The sequence below is a fragment of the Eleginops maclovinus genome, chromosome 1, assembly GCF_036324505.1.
Source record: "Eleginops maclovinus isolate JMC-PN-2008 ecotype Puerto Natales chromosome 1, JC_Emac_rtc_rv5, whole genome shotgun sequence".
Classification (NCBI taxonomy): domain Eukaryota; kingdom Metazoa; phylum Chordata; class Actinopteri; order Perciformes; family Eleginopidae; genus Eleginops; species Eleginops maclovinus.
In genome coordinates this window covers 23,934,326-23,954,246 of record NC_086349.1, presented here as the reverse complement: position 1 = coordinate 23,954,246, position 19,921 = coordinate 23,934,326, and the positions used below count along the sequence as shown (strand labels likewise).

Genomic DNA, 19,921 nt, shown 5'->3' with positions numbered 1-19,921 from the left:
GTGAGTCTTTATTTTGGCTCTCGGAGTAGTTCAGTCTCTCTCACTATGAACAGAAATCCAGCTCGGGAATCGTCTTGAAGGGGGAAACAGATGTTCAAAGCCGGGCTTCTTTCACCTTCTTCTTCTTCCTCCTCCTACGGGGGGCGAATCGTCTCCTTTCACCATCCGTTTTCGTCCATCAGTGCCACATACGTTGATCGGCGCGTGTCAGTCTGTCCCGCGGGCAGTTTCGCTGGATAATATGTGCAGGGAATGCGCGTAAAAAGCGTTTGGTAATGGTACGGTGTATTACGCACGGTGCAGGCAAAGGGGAGAGGCGATGCCAGCAGACATCGATCCATAGAACAAACTGAACATTAAAAACTCCTCCCTCCTCGCCTGGACTTGATGATGGCAGCGAGACATTTGTTACACTAGATAACCATGAGTTTATTAAAGGAACAGAGGCCAGGGAAAAGAGGCTGTGCTGCTGCTGCTGCTGCTTCCTATCACTCGGTGCCTTTTCATGCAGCCCTTTTTTCTGCTTTTAGATCCTTTTCTGCAGCTTCCGCTTTGCGTGCTCGCTGAATGAAAAGCATAAAGTTTGTAAGATTTCCAACACAATCCGATCTGATGCAGTCACGAGCAGCAGTAGCGTGGTTATTGGAAGGTAAAACCTGCTGTATGAATATTATTTTAACAGTATGCTGTTTAGCTGTTCCCGGAGTAGCTTATCACAAGGTACACAAAAGCAGCTACAGCGATCATTTCTAACACGGAATGCCACTTGGGAGAATGCATCATGTCTGATTAATCTATGTTGAAGATGCAATTTATCACATTTTAGTGAAAACTGACCGGAAACATAGTTTTTGTTGTGTAATCTGATTACATTTATGGAACTTTTACGTTATCTTTTATCCTAAACATGCTATTAAACATCCAATAAACAGTGAGATCTGAACGTGATCTTATAATGCATGCAATACGATCATCTGGCATTTCAGAAAATCATATATAAGTAAACTAATATTTGTCATGCCATACATCTAACTCGTTCTTTCCCCTTTCTAGCCTCTGATCTGATTATTTTTCACTTACAAAAGGCATCAATCCACCTAAAATCATTATTTACCATTGAATATCTATGAAAGTAATGTTTCTATTTTATTTTTAAATAATTAACTGTAAAATGTTGGTAATTAGAGTATATAAACAGATCTTTGCCACAACAGGATGCCATGAAATTGCATATTTTCCATGTCCAACACTCCGAAAACCTAAAAATATTCACTTACATATCGAACAAAACAAACAAAGGCTGGGAAACCTTAACATTTTGACCACTAGACCAGGGAATATTTGGCTTTTCTGCTAAATTATATTCACTAAAAGTAAGCAAGTAGGTACATTTGTACGTATTTTGTAGATAAATTAAATGACTACAACAATTCTGTAACATTCATTCCTTAAGTATATTTTTCAATCTTTTTACTTTCAAATGACAACACCTTCTCACTTTGACATGCAGGCCCCAATCAAGCCTCTCTTTCTTTAAAACCTGCTCATGATGACCTAATCAAATATGAAGTTGAGGTGATGGATGACTTCATTTCAGAGAGACAACACCCCTCAGAGATCCAGGCTCGCTCCGCATTACAAATGGCTTCCTGATAATATTCCATCACCCTGTTTTGTGTCTGTCACTCATTTTGCCAATGATACCAGAGACCTCCCGTGAACTTCACCTGAACCTGCGCGATCAATCATGGCGCGGATCAAGCTTGAGCCATACCTGTCTGACAGCTCTTAACACCCTGTGTGTACACAAAGCATGTGTGTGTGGTGACAGACGTTACACCGCCACCACCACCACCACCTTTCCTTATCTCCCCCTGAATGGCCTCGCTCTGTGTCCTTGCGTCATTTGCATCGCCCACTCCTTTTTTTCACCAGGCTGCTTCGGAAAAAACTTTCTGATCAGCACCTGAATGTCCAACTTTTTAACTTACCATTCCTGTGTCAGCGGCGGATCCACGTGCAGATGGTGGAATTTGTCATCCCTTACGTCTTGATGAGCTTTTTCCCTCCCTCACATGGTTGCAACTCTCATACCTGGCTGCTTGAGGATTTTCCAGGATACAACTTCAACAGATTTCATTTAAGTGTGATCCTCCACTGTAACAAAATGTGACAAACATATGTCTAGTTAGTGGTGTTTTTTTCAGAGAGACACCTGTAGCTATCTTTGCAGAGATGAAGCAAATATGCAGCTCACACGCAGAGAACAAAAACTTAATATCTGTGAACTTTGACCTGTGTTTGATGACAGAAATGTATTAACTGAACATAAAATGTAAACACGATTGGAAAATCTTCCCTCAAACACGCAGTTGTTTTCTAAAACCTGAACTCAGATAAATCTGTTATCTCAGATCTGATTAAGAACTTGAGCCGCTTCTCCGACAAATAACAGGAAGCATAGTTTGTACATTCTTTAAATGTTTGTTTGAGCATTTACACCCATGTAGACTTGATTTCCATGCCACTCAGAAACACAAAATGTACCCACATTCTTTGCAAGTCACCCACGGTACTTCTGGAATGTGGACAAAAAAATCAGCCTTTAATTTATTATCAACAAAGCAGCTTTCAGAACGTCTCTTTTGACGGCTGCCAGAGTTTTTACCTCTCGTCATTTCCCCTTTGATTGGCTTCTATTCATCTTCACGGTGTATTCTTGATAGGTGGAGAAATGCTCTGAGTGGAGTGGAAACTCAGGTTAACCTTGAATGTGGCATCGTACAGGACGGTGAGACGCTACAGGACAGACACAACAGGCAGTTGTCGGGAGGGTAATGGCTGCTGATATAGGCCTACAGGCTTAATTACATTTCAAAATTAGTTATCGTATTTTTGTCTTGTAAATTCAATAAAAATGCCAAAGGCTTAAGGCAAATCATATAAAACATTATCATTATAAACAACTAGGGATGTCACAACACCAAAAATGTAGAACTTAATCAAAATACAAGTTAAATTGGAGGACGTCGAGGGGCGTGTAGCGGCTAAAGAGGCAGATATGTCTCTCAGGAGATGTTGAAGAACAAAACAGAGCTGAAAAGGGGAGTGAATATTGTATTTAAATTGGATCTAAAGTCAGTTTGTTATTTGTCATGTTATTTTATGACAAAATGGATGTTCAGAAACAGACGGCACTACTTCAGATGTCTGTATTACAGATGTGTTTGCTGATAGAACGAATGGTCTTGCATAAGATATTTCAGATGGGGACGATAATGCAATTAGGCTGTTTTATTTCTTTTCCTCCATCTCTGACATTTGTGTCCGTCTACTCTCTCTTTCTAACATTTTCTAACAAGCATCTAATTGCTGGGCTCCAAGCTCACACAGGGAAATGTCTTTTTTGAAACAACTCCTTTGTCTGGATGTGTAATATGGGTTCTAGTCTGATAAACATTAACTCTTGAATACGATTTTTTTGCACTTTTCCCCAGTTCAGAGCTTTAATCCTAGAAACTGTAACCAAATAATGATTCCATAAACCACAAACATTAAAAAGAGTGAAAATGGTGAAACTTTCTAAAGCATTTGGACACTTTCTGACAAAGCAATAGTCCCCATCAACATCAGACAAACAGCAATGTGCAGGAGCAGAGTGAGATCAAACTGAACACAAATGAGCACATTTTTTCAGACTGAGTCACATCATGTGGGTTAAAAAGCCCTTTGTGTATCTATAACATTCAAAAACACAAAAGCTTTTTGATCCACACTGGTCAATTATCCATTTGAGCGAAATCTGGACTCAACCGGAGACCGTTTGTAATATTGTAACACTGGCCTCATATTATACGGCTGAACTATTTAGTTACACAGCCTTTTAACAATAGGGAGGCTATTATAATTCTCACGATAAAAGGAGGACGGTTTAGGAAATATAAACCTGTCTTTAATCCAAAGATGATATTTCATGTACAGCCAGTGATTGAAGTCTGGTTTCATAATTTTCAAAGCGGAACAACAGCATATGCATACAGTCAAAAGCAGCTGCTTGATTTTAAGCTGTAATTTATGTAATGCTTGTGAAAACTTACAAAAGCTTTTTTTTTTTTTTTTAAACCAGAGCTATTACTTATTCAGAGGATGTCTAAAAAAAGTTTGATTGACAAGCGACTAAAAATAAAATTTCACAGAGCAGGACTGTAGTGCAGCGGTATAATGATGCAAGCCTAATATGATCTTGTTTCAAGGATGGGGAATAACAAATTACAGGATGTTAGTAATCTGTGATCACGTAAACAGATGTAAACATCATTTAACACAAATTATGCCTTAGTTGTTGTTTTAATGACAGCATTAAGATGTTTCCAGAAACAGACGTTAAAAGGAGACATATTATGCTCATTTTCAGGTTTATATTTGTACATTTAGATTATATTTGTGCCTCTACTCGTATTTTTCTCATACTGCCTGTGCTGCAGCAGCTCTTTTCACCCTCTGTCTGAAACCAGAGCCCTGATTGGTTAGCTGGCCGGCTCTTTTGTGATTGGTCAACCGCTTAGAGATGTCCCGCCCTTTAGCCTATCACCTACAATGTGTTGGAGCGCTATCCAATAGAAGCAAGTGTTAAATATTGATGTCAGTACTTTGGGATTTTAGCGTCTGCAGACCATTTACATGCACACAAATCAATATAACAGAACATAGGACCAGGAAACCCCCCCCCCCCCAAAGAAAAAACCATAATAGGGCCTATTTGAATAAGTTATTACAACTCATTCAACAACTAAGACGCTACAAAGGTTTTCGGGGTTACTCACACAACAGCACTGTGGTCCTGTCCTGTGTAAGAATTCCAGTTTAGTTGAAAGTAGTCACGGTTGAACACGCTGAAGTGTGTGTGTTGTTGTTGTTGTTGTTGAAAGCAAAGTAAAAGGAGCTTTGCGGGACTCAGCGTGTTTGTCCTCAGGGCTGAATGTAACAGATGACAGAGATCATTGGCGCTTTTTTCTCCACATCAGGCAGAACTTACTCCTTTTTCACAACGTTATAGTGTACTATAGAGACACAGACACTATTGTAATATTGATGTAACATTTGTACCTAACACTAGGAGTTGACAAGCAGGTAACTCTGTTTGTGATAGGTGTCAATTCAACTCTACTGTTGGTATGTACAGTATGTCTTTAGGCTTTTATACCCTGGCAGGATGATTGTGCAATTCGTTCTTTAATCAAGGTCACAATCTGGGTCCGAATTGTATGATGATTTCCTAGAAAGGAGTAAAAAGAACAGACAAAGGAGAAGTATGCCCTTCTTTCTTTGTTGGCTAACTGTAAATATCTCTCAATTTAAATTTACAACAAAAGACTTTACCACTTTTCTGTCACGATTTCAAACGTATGTCCAACAAAGCCAAAAATATGCATGGTTACAGTAAATGTTTGAATATGTACCTGTCCTATACCATTTTGTGAAGCTATTCCCGTGGATTCGTGAAGGTGAAAAGTCTATTCAGAAAGAAAAACAAAATGTCCAAATGAGGAATTCAGAGCACAGGGATTGCCTCACCATGGCGTTGGCTGAGCTGGGCGCTAACATCTAGCAGCTAACTGTGCTAACAGCAAGAACAGTGCAAACAAAGGCAAAAGTCATGACAAGCTAACAGTGTTAGCCCGGGAGGTACTGGAGGGTTTAACTTCCTCTCATGCTGACAAAATGCTTCAAAAGCAAGAATATATTTGTTGACATAGTTCCTTTAAAAGGGGTTTAATACAAAAGTCAGAACAGAGGGATTGCCTCCACATGGCTCTCACCATGGCAGTGGCTGAGCTGGGAGCTAGCAGCTAACAGTGCTAACAGCAGGAACAGTGAAGTGAAGACAGAGCTAACAGGGTTAGCCTAGAGGGGAACTGGAGGTCTTAACTATATATTTATAAAAGCTTGACTGAAAAATTATATTAAAAGAACAAATATAACTTTCAATTTATACGATTGTGATGTTCGATATCAGAAGCACATTTTATTTAGTATTTTAGGACTCCAGTTGAGAGTTCTTTCCAACTATTGTGTTGCAATTATTGGCTGCAATTTTGTGGTTGGGCAAAATAATTTCAAATATTTTTATTTTTCTTATTTTATTTATTTTTTTGTCAAAAGTGAAGCATTTAAGTAGAAAAACATTTCTCATTTATGAATATTTAAACATCGTTTTGCTTGTCAAGCCTTTTGCGAGCTGGTGAACATCACCTCCAGTGGTTAAAGTTGAAGTATTATCTCGAGGGGGGGGGAAGGATGACCCAATGACCCAGATGTTACATTAACTCATATCTGAAAGAAAATGAGTCGCAGCTGTCTGTCACTCTGCACAATAAGTACCGTATATGGGCCATGAAGTGAAGGGGGTATTGTTCCTCGTCTTTTTTAACCCAATAACACCCATGCAAACAATCTTTCCAACATTGCTGCTTGACCTATTTCCTCTCATGTAATATATCGTTAAAGCAGCCTTGTGAAATGGTTTAATTATTCATGCTTGATTTCAAAATGAAGAGCTTTGAGAACATGGCTCCACAGGAGGATTGACACACGCAACGGTGCTCTTACAAGCACACATACTGAGTCACACTGGGGCCCGGCTTAGCAAAAAAAGAAAACACAAAACACACACACACCCTTGACTGACTTCATCCACTGTGTTGTGCAGAGAGCATTAAAGCAAGAGTGAAGATAAATGCCCTGTCAGCGCCTTTAATGATTTATTTCAAACATTTCACTCGATCCAATAAGGTTACAATCTATGGCAGGTAATTGTTTATACAGAAATAGATGGCATTTTGTTTGTTTTATTGAGCATTGAGTAGGGTGAACACACTACCTCAGGAATGCAAGCTCTGTCAGAAATATCAATCTGCAGTTTTAGACTACATTCTGCACTTCTTAGACTGTATTTCTCACATTGAGAAATTCGCACCGGAGTTTCTTTAACCTTCTTTTTAGGGTTCGAGGCCCGTCTTTCCATATGGACGAGCGTGCACGTGGGTGTCCGACCCGCCACGCACTATTTTTGCCTTCCCCGCATGCGTGTGCTGTAGTTAAGTAAGGCATCAAAGCAGCCTGTCACTTGTCCCTTGCTATTGCTTTAGTCTGCGTCGACAGTGTGTCCACCCTGGGTTTGTCAGTGTCTATTCAGACCTGACCTGTCTCGTTCAGTACATGGCAGAGAATGCTGATGGACATTTCCAGTTCTCCTTCTCAGTGTCCATCACTCGGTGCAGGATGCATCCCTGACGCATCTTAGTTTGAGCTCCTGAAATTTGTTGACAGTTGCAGAGGGTGGTCTGCAGTTCTGCCACCCTCAATTACGGGAGATGTGATCTGATTCTGACTTGAGGGATGTAGGTTGCCTGCTGTGCATAAATGCTCAATTGTGGTCGATCGATATCTTGCTAATAGGTTTTGAAAATTGAAAACAATGCAATAGAAAAGATGCGTAAACCCTGCTGAGGGATTTTTGAAATACAAACCCAAAGGGCTAAGTGAAGGTGGGGAAAGTGACACGTTTATTTATTTATTTCCAGTCCTGGTGGATTTCATTCATTCATCCTCTTTCATGTTTGTTGCTTTGCTGCCAGTCAATCTTCTGTTTGTTCTCTTAATTTCCTGCGAGTCGCTGCTGAAAAAGAGGGAGTATTTAATTAGCACTCCCTCTGTTCTGTTGAAACAGTTAGCGTGTTTTTATAGGACCAAGAGCAGAGCTCAAGTCTGTTTCTAATGGAGATGGAGGCAATCAGATAACCAACATTGCCACCCATGCTCTCTTTTACTCTTCTTGAAGAGGACAACTTCAGCTTTTAATAAACATGTAATAAGAAGGAAAACAGCTGGTAGCTGCATCACAGATGGTGCCGTTCTTGGCATCTCCAAGGAAGGGACCACACATACAGATGGCTCATTATTCCAGCATTTGGTTATGCATATTGCACAAAATTTTATTCGGATGCTTAACAACCAGTATAAGCAATACAGGTGTTACTATTTTTCACGAGGCTCCCCCTGCAAAGCGTGCAGCCGCAATCTTGTTTTTCGGGCATATCTTTTGATGCGGATCACTCACAAAGGCCTCTGAATCTCCTTATCAATATTTCAGTGCTGTGAGGAGTGCCATGTTAATCTTCACCCAGGTGTGATTCCTGGGTAAACATCTGTCAGTCTTGCCGTGACTGCAGCTTTGTTTTTCAGAGTGCACCTTTGTGTCATTAAGGCAACAGCCTGCAAATCCTTCAGCAGTTTGTTGATTAAGACAGAGGGAGGGGTATTGATCACAAACTAACGGCAAAACAAGTCAGCAAAGCGAGGCGAGAGCGAGGCCGAACGCATCAACCTTGACCTCCACGAGACCCGTCTCTTCATCTCAACTTACAAACTCTTACTGTAGTCTGACTATCTGCATATCTCTTCTGTCTTCTGTGTACTATTCATACTCGTTCAGATAAAAAATGTCACTGGTAAAAAAAGTAATTTGAATGAAAACAAGGCAAAGGATTCCCATGAGAGGAATATGTTCTTCGTTGAGTCTTTTTTTAGGTTGACTGTTTTAAATTACAGATGCTCTCTAATTGGCTACGGTCAAATAAAGCCCGCCTAATGAGGCATTGCATTCATTTGCTTATTTCCTTTCAAGTCGTTTCTCTTTGTATCTCAGAGCAAAAGTCTGCTCTTGTGCTTTACCGCCGTTCCAGGCGAGGTATTCTTAGTGAAAGCACTATGATGCCTCAGATGAAAATGTAAATATATATTTGTTCCAGCAACAGAAGAGTTGAGACTGAATTTGACTCATTAATGGTATAAACAGGAGCAATAATAAACCCTGAACTTGCATCCTACCCTTTTCTGCAGTATGGATGACCGCTGGCAGAAAAACACAACGCCGCAGCAGCCATTATATCATGAACTTAAGCGCAGACTTCTCCTTTAATGTGACGATTAAGTGTGCTAATCACAAGTGAGAGCGAGACGTAGACACTTTTATCCGGCCCTGTGTGTGTGTGTGTGTGTGTGTGTGTGTGTGTGTGTGTGTGTCGAAACATCCGAGGGATTTTCTTTCAGACCTCCTCACACTTGACACTCCATGTATGCTGGAGCTGTCCTGTCCAATTTATAACAGGAGTCAATGTGACCTTTATCCTGGCAATGACTATAATGTACTTTAGCACATGTCATTCTCAGGTCAGGATCATCCCCTGTGTCATATGTTTTGTCTTGCATGTTTTACAGTCACAGGGGACGGACTGCCGCGCTACTGTGCCGCAGCCCATTCAACTTTAAAGTGGACTTAGACAGGTGCTAGCTTCAAAATACATGTGAATTATTACGACCATTGACATTCAGGCCTATACAATGCAGTATGGAGGAATAAATTCTGCATTCTGATATTTTCAGAGATATTTAAAGCTTGCGTAATGCAATTAGACACAGTAATAAACACAGAAATTACTATTTTGAACCCCGTTTTAATAACAATAATAGCTTTCCTTTCTACTCTATTCAAGTGTGCAGGAAACAAAGGAAGCCAAATGAGTTAAAAAGCATAGGTAGGCAGCACAAAATAACTGTCACATGTTTGTGGCTCTAATTTCCCCCCTCATACTCATCTTATTGCTCATCAGCTAAGTTGTCAGGTCTGCTACATCCCTTTGATGGCATCACTGACAATTAGCAAGACGATGCCACACAAAACCATCTGGACAGGCACGTCTCTCGTTGCTGAGGGAGACAGTTTCTGGTGTGACAAAAATAAAACTCAAGGTCAGTCACTGTCACTTTTTAAAAGTATCAGATTCCTTCAGAGGTAGATTTATGGGATTGGATTTATTTTGAGAAGGTTTACTGGCCTAATGACGGGGTGTCTGAGAGACTGTTAAGTGGAGATGAGGAATTAAATCAGCAAAGTGTACAACCCTGTCCCTGCTTAGCGGCTTCTATTGTTTTAAGTGTCATTGTTAGGGTACATCAAAGCACATTAATTTATTTAAAGATTGATGAGTGAATATATGATAGAAATAGATATATTAGATAGACAGAGTTGGCTGCTTTACTACCATTCAAAATGTGATAGACTTGGCATGTCATCGTTGTAGTACACTCGGAAAAAACGATCAATTATCAAGAGGGGGCGGGAAATTGATTTTCTCCTTCCCCATACGCAGCAAATGTTCCACATAAATATATGATGCTTTGACAAACCTCTTTGTATTAAACTTGAAGGGCCCTGGCAATGAAAGTCATACTAAATATAACTCTGTCAAGGCAAAGTCACACAACGACATTCAAAAACAACAGAATATTTTGCGGCCAAATCACCTTAAATCCAACGAATCACCAAATATGTGGATTCAGTCGCAAAATTAAATAAAATGAGCTCAATTTATACATTTGACAAACGAACAACAAACTGTCCTGAAAGTGTTCACAGATAGTCTAAAGTGCAGAAATTAGCTTAGCTCAGTGTTAGCAGTCAGCAGTGTTGCTCTGTCTTTTTATTTAAAGTTCTTGAAAAAAATAATCATGAATTATAGAAAATCACGAGACAGGAGTTGATGTTATTAATTTAGCTTTTTAGGTTGGAAGTGTTGCACCCTTTAGCAACCAAGCTAGCAGGCTTGCTTACTGACGTTAGCTTTAAGCATGCTACGTGGCTTCGTAGCATTTTCCACTTCAACTTAATGCAGAAAATTAGCTTAGCTTAGCAGTGTTAGCAGTTAGCAGTGTTGCTCCGTCTTTCAATTTAATAGTTATTTTCAAAAATAATCTTGAATTACAGAAAACAATGAGACAGCAGGTGATGGTATTACTATAACTCTTGAATAAACGGTGTAAAATGGTTTCCCCGGTTAGCACCCAATCTAACAAGCTTGCTAACTGACAGAGTAAGATTAGCTAAGTTAGCTTTAGGCATGCTAGGTGGCTTCATAGCATTTTTCCTCTTTAACTGAATGATATTTCCAGACTGGTTAAGCATTTTCATCATGGCCAGTGTTTCCTTTACATCTGTACACAAAATACTGTGATTTTTCTTTTCCTTTTGTGTTTCTAATTGTCATTTAGTTACTTTGTTATTTGGTAACAAACAAAGCATTATCATGTTTATGTTTATGCGGCCCCCTGTATTAGCCAATAGCTTCTTGACTCTCATGTTTTCTGTTTCTTTTTCATCTTCTGGTTTTATTCCTTGTGTGCAAATAAAGAAGTAAACTCAAACAAAAATGCTAGGTGTGTGTAAATAAAGTCCAGTTTAGAGATTACTAGCCATCTGGTGTTAGCCATTCACAACAAAACCTGCCAGTGCAGATACTCCCGACGTAACCAGGTTTCTAGCACAACATATTTCCTGATACTAATTCTGTCAACTTTTTCGTGGCCTAACCAGGCCCATAAAAGATGAAGCCATAAAACCTGTTTTATATTTTTCCCACCACAAGGATTCTAGGGATTCCACGGAGAGCCTTAACTACAATTATTCCATATTAATCTTTGAATGTTTTACTTTAGCTGAAAGTTTTTGATCAAGGTTGAAGAGGCAAATGGATCGTTAAGCAGAAACTGGAACATGCTGTCGTTGTTTTGAAGAGCATGTTCAATGCAAGCCCCGCTCTCACTACAGTAACTCATCCGCAGCTCTTCCATTGTGTGGTCCCATGATGCCTTTCTGCTTGTGTGTCCATACATCATGTTTGTGCGTGCTGTACTAAAGCAGATCCCCTACAGAATAGGCTCCAGAGTGTCATCCACAGAGTTATCCCTCACCACTGGCTGACCGTGGCATTATTCCGATGGGGACTGTTTGACTAATAAGCATTTTCGCTTCACAAGTGCTGGCTCCAGTCAATGCTGCTGCTCTGGATATACATACTGTATAGAGGACACCTTGAATTGGAAAAAAGAAAAGGTGGCCAACACTATTAAAAGCAGCCACTGGTGCGGAAAACACACTGTGATTTCATTACAAAAATCATATAATGGTCGTAAACACAATAACAAAGTTGCACTTTTGCTCAGAGAATTTGCAGCGTATGTGGAATAAAACAACGCATTCTCTAACGATTATTTTACCTCTGACAAGATACACTTGAACGCACAAGATGTATTCTTTTGTTTGATTTCAATATCGCAAAACTGTTATAGAGGTAAACACTGGAAGCGGTTTAATAAAGATGTTAAATAAACACGGTGTAGTACTGGATTTTTAAATGTGTCAGAGAGAAAAGCGCATCCGCACATCAGTGGGTCAGCATAAAGGCAGCGATCCAGCTATACTCACTGCGATTCCTCTCTCTTTACGTGGGCTGTTTAAGAGTGTAGCTTTGCAATGTTCTGCAGATGTTACATAAATGCAAGGGGAATAAAAATAGTGTACTTTGTTCTGGGATATCCTCAAGTAAAGTGCATGTATTTTAAAACACGAGTTGTTCTCATTTCTGAGTTTAAGCAACCATGTCATTCTCAATGCATTTGAACACTTCTACTGTATGTTAAGACAGACCCGGCGGCTGACCTTAATCCATGGGTGGGCATTTGATTTGCAAGGGCGGGCCAAAGGTACAAAATAAAAGATGCACGGATACATCAGTTTATTAATATGTCTATACGTTACATATGGGCATTTTGGCTTTCATTGACCTGAAAACAACATGGTTAAAGACATATATTCGCATTTAAGAAATAAAAAATGCAGTTTTTCGAAGCATTGCTGATATGTTGACCCGGTTTCGGCCCAGCAGAGCAATAACGTGAAGTGTGCATGTGGCTAATCAGAAAACAAAACTCTCTCTCAATGTGCATTTTCCTTCTTGTTGACACTTTATGGTATGCAAAAAAGTCGAGCAACACCCCATTGACCTTCTTCACTGGTAGATCTTTTCCAACAACCATCCACTTAAACTATTCTAGGTCTGTGATGCTACCTAAGTGTTTTCCTCCCACACAGTTAAAAATGCATATTGCAAAAAATGACCTCTTTCTTTCTGCTCAGTTTGTGGAACTGCAGAGTAACTTGCAAATTTGTTTATCGACTATATTAATATTTATATCTGCGCGCGGTAAATAAAATCTGTTGCAGCCACCAAAACAAACTCACAGCACTCTGCAAATCCAATTCTGATGAGCCAATGTAACTCTGGATGTGGAGTTTAATGCTGCTGCTATAAAATCAGGTCCGTGGCCGAAGTGTTGCGATCACCTCAAAGGACCACCCTGGTAATAACCCTCCCATCCCCCCCACCCCCTCTGCTGCTTTACGAAGCTTACAGCACAGGGATTGAGTCCGTGGAGGTTTCCACCATCAGATGGTGTATAAAATCCTGCGGTCTCTCACGGTAGGGCTTTGGTAGAAGTTCAGCACACATGAGACGCCATCATTTGAAAAACATCTGTCACTCTGACAAATAATAAGTGCACAGGGCCTCCAGGGAAAAGGGAAGTGCAAGCTCCATATTTTATTTCTTTCTGTACAACAGTGCGACTGACTGCTGTTTTTGTGTGTGGTGAACTGTACTTTATGTCTAATGCGATGCATGCTCTCTGTGACAATTGACATTTTAAGGGCATTACCCTTGACAAGACGACCTGGACAAATGAAAGGAAAAGCCAGAATGATTTATCAGCAGGGGGAAATATTTTGATTTACATTTTTCCCGTACCGTTTGAAATGAATCTCACCACGCCCGTGCTGCAGGCGGGGAGCTGTCTACAGAGCAGCCTGCTGACCTGAGATCAGGTAGGGCTATATCTCCCCCGGGCACGTGCAGAGCCAAGACAACGCCGCACTGCTCTCCTTTTCTAATTCTGCCAGTTCCTCCTGGCTTAATTGAGAATTTGAACAAACAAATTAATCATTGCAGCCCATAAAAATGACAGGATTCATGCAGTAGCATTCTTCATTCTCTCTAATTTGTTGTGTGTTGTCCCCCCCACCCCTCTTCCCGTGCCTTTTCTCAAACCCCCACAGCAGTTTTTGTGCTGAATCTGCTGGTTTACCCCCTTATGAAAATTACAAATACTTGTCAAGGTTAACGAGTTAATATTCTCATTCAATATTTATTTTATGGGCGAAAGAAAGCGTCTTCCTTCAGCGCGTCCTCTTCCAGAGCGAGGATGGGTTTGTTAATCAAAATGACAAGGACAGTGTCCTTTTGATAATCCCCTGAATCATCGAGAATAAAAAATGAACTTTATTAATCAGCCGCCCCTGATTAATTGTTATGAAGTGTTGCTCATCCATTTCCCCTGCATTTCCGTAATTTTCGCAGAAGCCTAACAATCTCCCCAATGATTTGAAGCCTTTTGAGCTGGCGTTGCATTCGGCAGTGTAGCAATAAATAGCTGGGCGGCACACTCCTCTTCTTACAGGATGAGCCTCTGCACACAAGACTTTTACAAAATCACAACGCTTGTTTCCTCTCTCTGCTTACAGCATGGCTTTTTATACAACTCTCTTTCGCGTTAGCATTTTTAAAATGTCCCAAGAACAATCAATACCGACACTAACATTAGAAGCAGCCATCTGTCTGCGTTTATGTTTATTTCCTGCATCGATACTTCAGTTTCTGCCCACTTAATCCTTGAATGTGCGGCACAAATGTATTCGTCTCCAATGGAAACAACACTACAGGGTAAAGGAGGACTTTATATAAAATCAAATACGAAAGAGGAGTTAGTAAATCACATTATCTACAAATTAACGTCCCAGACCGAGAAGACCTCCCCACAGTGGAGCTTCTTTTCTTTATAAAGAAGTGTGACAATTAATAGTGCATATATTGATGATTTCTATGATTAATACATAACATTGAATGTCACTTTCACAGTGGATGGTGCAAGGTTGGGAATCTGATGTAATTTACATGAGCGAGTGAGACGCGTGGTGCTCATTTGCTCTGAAGTGATGTCCATGAAACAGAATTCACAAACGATGGGAAAGTTTCATATCAGAAGGGTGTCTGTCTTTCTTTCTCCTCAAGGTGCATTATTTCAGAGAATATTTCATGCCATGCACATCAATCAGCAGCCATCTAATTTACTGTATTTACCTCCAAGTTATTATCTTTACATCCAGCTCTGTATTTAAAAGTCCAGTGTAAGGAAATTATACATTTAACGAGCGCACGCTGGTGAATTTGCAGCCTCTTCACTAGATTTAAGGGGGATGGGCGGCTCACATGCAATTAATTGTGGAGGTGTTTTATCCATCAGAATGAATAATTTAAAGGGAATGTTAATAGGTATCCCAGACTTGGCCAAAGGAACAGAGACAAAGTGTTGTTGAGAGACGTTTCATTACTTTCCCTCCAATCCTGCTCCTCATTTGTTCTTCTGTGTCTTTTTTAGGTCAGTCTAGGCACAATTATGGGTGATAAAAAAGCAGTAAAAACCTAATAACACCAATAATAATAAGGAGGGATGTATGTATGGATGGGAAAATGAAAATAATTGATTTAAGATTAATGCTACACAGCCATTACATTTGATTTATTTCCAAACTGGATAAGTGTCAAAATTATAATTATTGCAGCAAAAAGCCAGAAGTTAAACTTTGCCCATAAATAAAAGCACGTCTGGTTCACGGCACAGGGGAACTGAAGTAAATCTCAACTTTCCCATGCGGAGTAGCCTTTGAAAAATATGCTTTATGTATCATAAATTGTAAAAGGGAGAGACGTTAAAGCCACAATCTATAACTTGTTTTTGTGTAAGTAAATGTTAAGTAGAAAGAAATTAGGAAAATGACTTATAGATTAACAATCAGCCCATCATAACTTAAAAAAAATACTGTTTGGACCAAAAGTACGAATGTAAAAAACATTAAAGGGGTCCTATTATGCAAATTTTCAGGTTCCTATTTGTTAAGTGTGACTTTTTGCATGCTTTAATGTTCAGAAAGCTCTTTATTTTTCTCATACTGTCTGTGCTGCACACCTCTTTTCACCCTCTGTCTGAAACCAGAGCCCAGTCTGCTCTGATTGGTTAGCTGGCCGGCTCTGTTGTGATTTGTCGACCGCTTAGAGATGTCCCGCCCCTTAGCCTATCATGTGTTTGAGCACTAGCCAATAGACGTGTTCCATAGTGATGTCATTATGTTCCGGAGACAGAAAAAAGGAGTCTAATGGAATGGAAAGGGAAAACCAAAATCAGCATAATAGGGCCTCTTCAAGACATAAATTATGACTTACAGTACAACTTTGTATTTGCATTCCTGACTCAAAAAGTTTTGCGAGTACAAACAAATTTATCACACTCAATGAATAAGATTATCATGGCCTGAGTTACCATACACTCTTTTAAGATATAAAACCAGAGTTCCTCTTGAGGGAAGCATTAAATTGATGAAGTCTGAGTCTTGATCTCTGTACAGCTTTGACTGTGTGTGTGTGTGTGTGTGTGTGTGTGTGTGTGTGTGTGTGTGTGTGTGTGTGTGTGTGTGTGTGTGTGTGTGTGTGTGTGTGTGTGTGTGTGTGTGTGTCTTCTGGTGGGGAACAATGTGAACTCCATTGACTCCCCGATGCACATGAGGGATGAAATCAGAAAGAAGTCATCTCCGTCAGATGCAATAAAGAAACGTCCACATGTGCACAGTCCCCCATCCTTCACACTTTGAGTACACTCAACACCACAACATGAATTAGCTATGGTGACCGTCTATTCAAAAGGAGAGGAGAAGATGCACCGGGGTTTATTTGGCTAATTTAAAACAGTAAACTCAGATGTGATATTGCAAAATTAATTTTCCGACTCCCCTCTGTCACATGCGTTTGTTAATTTTTCACAAAAGGATTCAGAAAAACATGAGTCCTTTTGTACAGCTTCCCTCAGATGGAGATCTATGGAGATGTGAACAAAAGACACTCCTTCAATGACAAGTGCCAAGTGCATCAGCCAGTCCTCCTTTTCAAGTAATTCCAACCGTGGCTATTCAGGGTTTGCCCTGTGGCGAGACCGAGCACTTCGTTCTCCAGAAATAGCCATAGCTCATCTTTCACAAGGACTCAGGTCGTCTTATCACGGGGAGAGAGGTTCATTTGAATTTCTGTCTCTTCAATATGCCTGGCCATCGTGATGCCCGGTTAATATTGAAGTTCAGGGAACGCTTGGTGTTGCTCTCCCCGCAGGCTGTGTGGCAGGCACAAAGAACTTGTAAGTTGCCATCAAATATCTTATCACATGACTCTATCTGCCACTGATGGCAGACAGTCGCACCTCAGCAGCTCCCCACCAAGAGGAAGCCCTGATACCATTCATCCTGGTTTGACTTTACAAATTAACACTTATGTTTATGCTTGAATACTGAAATGCTTAAAGGTAAATAATGTTACGCCTCTGGCTAAAGACAAAGATTTGGTTTGCTTTTCTGGCTGTGTGTTTGTTTGTTGTCCACAGCACCTCAGGAAGTCTGATACTGCCTTTGTTCCTCGTTCACTGCAGAACAGCCAACATTGGCTTACCTCATCTAATTAACACCCAAACACACCTTGACAAGTTCTCCATGACACTCACTCAGCTAAAATCTTTTTAGAATAACAAAAAAAAAAAAGATCCACACTTCATCTGAAAAGAGAGGCGTTTTTCTTGATAAATTTAAGATAAAAGACATGGCAGTCATTTTCTCCCGTGACATATTTGTTCTTTAACAACAAATCAATGGCTGTGAAAGCTTGGCACCTGAATACAGAACAATGGGGAGATGAAGCGAAGATTGTCTTCATTAGGCACATTAATATTCATAGAAAGTAGAAAATCTGACACCACGGAGGACTTGGTAACCTTTTCTCGTATTAGATTTTTTTTTTCAACTTCTTAACACAATTAAAGTCCAGCAATGACTTAATTAATGCGCCTTTCTGTCAGGCGCTTTAAAGAACTGTCAATTTGGCCTGGGTCTGCCTGTCAGTGGGGAAGAAAGACAGTCATCCCACTCTAACAGGAGACAGTCGGAATCACAGTGCCGGATAAAGTCACATTCTCAGACACCTTGCCAAATTGATTCTTTTAAGGGTTTTCTTGCAGATTACCATTTCTTCCCTCCTGTCTCTTATTCTGCATGAGTGTCAAATCTGAGAGAAAATCTAAATTCAGTTTTAGGTTCTGGCTATTACCATCCTCTCCTATTGTGCCCGTTGTTGCTGATACCCTGTTAAATTAGGATTTGAATGAAACATTTCTTGTGCAAGACAGGGTCCTTTTTCCTCAGAGCTCTGAATCAATTACCTAGGAGCCGGGAACGGTACGGTGTGGTTGGAGCGCGCTGCCCACTCCAAACTTACTGAAGCAACATCAATTATTTGTTTGCATGAAGTTACTGAACGTTTTATTTCTTGCTATGTGTTTTCCCAGGAAGCCCACATGCCAAATGTTACCGCGTAATACATCATTACTATTGAACATGTCTTGGTAAATGTGGAGAGGCTGAGAGGAACGAGGCGGGTGCATTTCCTTCCGAACCAGAACACCAACCATAAGTAAGGAATGTTTGTCTGGAAAGAAAAACAAGACTTTGATTCAATATTAATGTTGTTAGAGGCAGTTTGTTTTAGTTTTGTGAAAAGGTCAAATAACATTGTCACCTAGTGGCGACCTTTGTAGTCAATGGACTGGAATTCCCATGTTACGAGCCTATTAAAGAGGCCCTTTTTGGGGTTTTCCCTTTCCTGTAGTGTGTTCTATAGGTTTGTGTGCATGTAAATGGTCTGCAAGGGCTAAAATCCCAAAGTTTGTTTACTTCCTGACATAGTGACATCACAATGTTGCGCCTGCGCTTCTATTGGCTAGTGTTGACACACATTACATTACAACACATTGTACGTGATAAGCTAAGGGGCGGGACATCTCTAAGCGGATGACCAATCAAAACAGAGCCGACCAGCTAACCAATCAGAGAAGACTGGGCTCTGGTTTCAGACAGAGGGTGAAAAGAGGAGCTGCAGCACAGACAGTATGAGAAACATAAAGAGCTGTTTGAACATTAAAGCATGGAGACAGTAGAGGAACAAAATACAAATATGAACCTGAAAATGAGCAAAATATTTCCTCTTTAAATCAAGTAGGACCTACAGGCTGTCCAGTTTTGATAAAATGTCCTGTTTTGTTTCTTTTTCTGAAAAGTTGGTGACCAAAACTGAGGTAAAAGGACCTTACTTTAGGCAGAAGGGATTTGTTATCACTCATTTTACACAAGTATTTTGAAACAGAAATGTGCATAAATATGCTTTCTGTTTAGTGATACTCCTCATATTCCTTATCCAGTGCAATTTTGAACAGTTTGAATATAATATTGAAAGAGAAATGCAAGTTAAATCTTATTTCAACATTTATTTTCTCATCTCTTCACTAAGTGTGATCGGGGGGTGGGGGGTTTCAGACACTGCCATTCTCTGTATTAATGAACCAATACCTGTGATCATTCTGCAGGAGGTGTAACTGGCTTGGCAGGTGTGCTGCCACTGAGAAACAGATTAAAATAGTCAGGGTTCCTTTTCAAGGCTTGTACAGAAAACAATGGAGGCTTCACGAGGTAATCATGCCATTATATGAGACGGAGGGACTAATTGGAATTATACTAGAACAGGCAGGGAGCTCATTAAAACCTTGAGCACTACCTCATGATAAACAGTCACTTTAAGGGCTGGCACTAATATGATGAGGCAAAGTCTTTATTTCTCACTTTCCAATGAACACATCTGATGTTTAAGCTCCCTATACTCTCTCAGTAGGTATCGTGAGCAATGTAAGACTGCTTAATTGCCACTGGAAATTAGTAGATGGTTATAGAGGGAGTTTTTGTCGCCATGCGGAAACACTGACTGAGATACTGCATGCCTCTTGGGCTCTGTATTACTCCTTGTAATAGAAACTGTGCTACTTCATATTG

At 40.2% G+C, this 19,921-nt stretch overlaps 1 protein-coding gene across 4 annotated transcripts in view; it reads right to left on the bottom strand.

The window, feature by feature from the left end:
- The window catches only part of LOC134870546 (teashirt homolog 2), a 46,090-nt gene extending 41,082 nt beyond the window's left edge, over window positions 1–5,008 (bottom strand). Inside the window, exon 1 of one of the 4 annotated variants that reach the window (XM_063892783.1) lies at window positions 4,824–5,008. The gene's annotated coding sequence lies outside the window, so the exon portion shown is untranslated. Of the gene's footprint in view, window positions 537–1,991; window positions 2,229–4,823 lie in introns of those variants that run through there. The other 3 variants (XM_063892773.1, XM_063892763.1, XM_063892753.1) reach the window with 3 other exon arrangements.
- Between the last annotated feature and the right edge of the window lie 14,913 nt (window positions 5,009–19,921).